The sequence below is a fragment of the Petaurus breviceps genome, unplaced genomic scaffold, assembly GCF_028583685.1.
Source record: "Petaurus breviceps papuanus isolate PSGF00001 unplaced genomic scaffold, PetGlider_PUasm1.0 38, whole genome shotgun sequence".
NCBI classification, from domain to species: Eukaryota; Metazoa; Chordata; class Mammalia; order Diprotodontia; family Petauridae; genus Petaurus; species Petaurus breviceps.
The window spans coordinates 61,447,834-61,449,524 of record NW_027186304.1 but is presented as its reverse complement, the minus strand read 5'-3'; positions in this window follow the sequence as shown (position 1 = coordinate 61,449,524).

Below are 1,691 nucleotides of genomic sequence, written 5' to 3'. Positions count from 1 at the left end.
TGGAGTCCAACTTCCTTATTTTATGAGTAAGGAAACTGAGGCACATAGATGTTAAGGCAGCTAGGTGGTGAAGTGACTAGAGTACTACACTGGGAATCAAGAAGATTTAAATTTAATTCCAGGCTCAGACACATAGCTGTTTGACCCTGGGCAAGTCATTCATCCTCTGTCTATCTCAGTTTTCCCCATGTGAAATGAAGATAATAATATCACCTTCCTATCAAAGTTATGGTGAAGATAAATTTTGTGAGATAATATTTGTAAAACACTTTGTAAATGTTAAGTTCTATAAAAATTCCAGCTATTATTATGATTAATTATGTTACTTACTAGAGGTCATGCAGTTAATGTCTGATGTCAATTTGAATTGAGTTCTTCCCAGTTCAAAGTCTAGTATCCTCTCCTATCACAATGCCTGTCAGCATGACATGGACTTAAATTTGCCTTTTGGAGGGGTTAGATCTGCTTTTATTACATTTGATATACTCAGTAAATGCTTAAAAATTAATAGCCTAGGGGCAGCCAGGTGGCTCAGCGAGTAAGAGCACTGGCCCCAGAGTCGGGATGACCTGGGATCAAATCTGGGCTCAGACACTTAGCACCCACCCAGAAACACTTGGCCGTATAACCTTGAGCAAGTTATTAACCCCAATTGCTTAGGGGCATTTAGGTGGCACAGTGAGTAAGAGCACTGTCCCCAGAGTCGGGATGACCTGGGATCAAATCCAGGCTCAGATACTTTGCACCACACCCAGAAATAACTGGCCCTGTAACCTTGAGCAAGTTACTTAACACCAATTGCTTTAAAAAAAATTAATAGCCTAAAAATAACTAAATAAATGAGAAACATAGACAGGGACATAATAATGGAAGTTGCTAAGTAGGTGGAAAGACAGGAAACAAACTGAATACAATGATTAGAAGGAAATATATGCACAGGTAGACTGATGAAAGACAACAGACACCTGAGAACTACCCGCACTGCAGCAGAGCAAAGAGTGATTGCCAGCTTCTTCCCTGAGATCCTGATTGGAGGTACAGTCAGGTTGTCTGATACTGTTGCCTGGTATTGAGAGGGCCACATTATTCTTTTAAAGTTATGCTATTTACAGAAAATTATATATAATATTCTGTTTCCTTAATTTTTAAAATTTTACATACTGTAGGCATAGCCTATCTATTATATATTTAATTATGATTTCATTTTTTTCCTCAATGGAAAAAAATTCTGAATTTAGATTCAGAATGAGTTTGAGCTAGTGTTTTTTATTGCTATCAAATAGCCATTTTTATTTGCACTAATGATTTGTTTCTAAAAGGCAACTGAAACTTCGTTATTTTCCAAGACAACATGAAGGAGATCCCTACTACTTTAGATAAAGGTAATGCACTGAAACACATTTAAAAAAAATCAAATCAGCACAAATGTTCAGAGGAAGATAGCAGGTCAAATCCAAAGTCTCAGTGTTGGAGATGAGTTTAACAATCATATACAAATAACTTCCTATTATACATAAATGGATTACATGTGCCTATCTTTGTCAAGAATACCCTCAGTTTGGGGTGGCTAGGTGGCGCAGTGAGTAAAGCACCGGCCCCGGAGTCAGGAGAACCCAAGTTCAGTTCTGGCCTCAGACACTTAACACCCCCACACAAAAAAAAATAAACAAAAAACCAAAAAAACTAGCCTT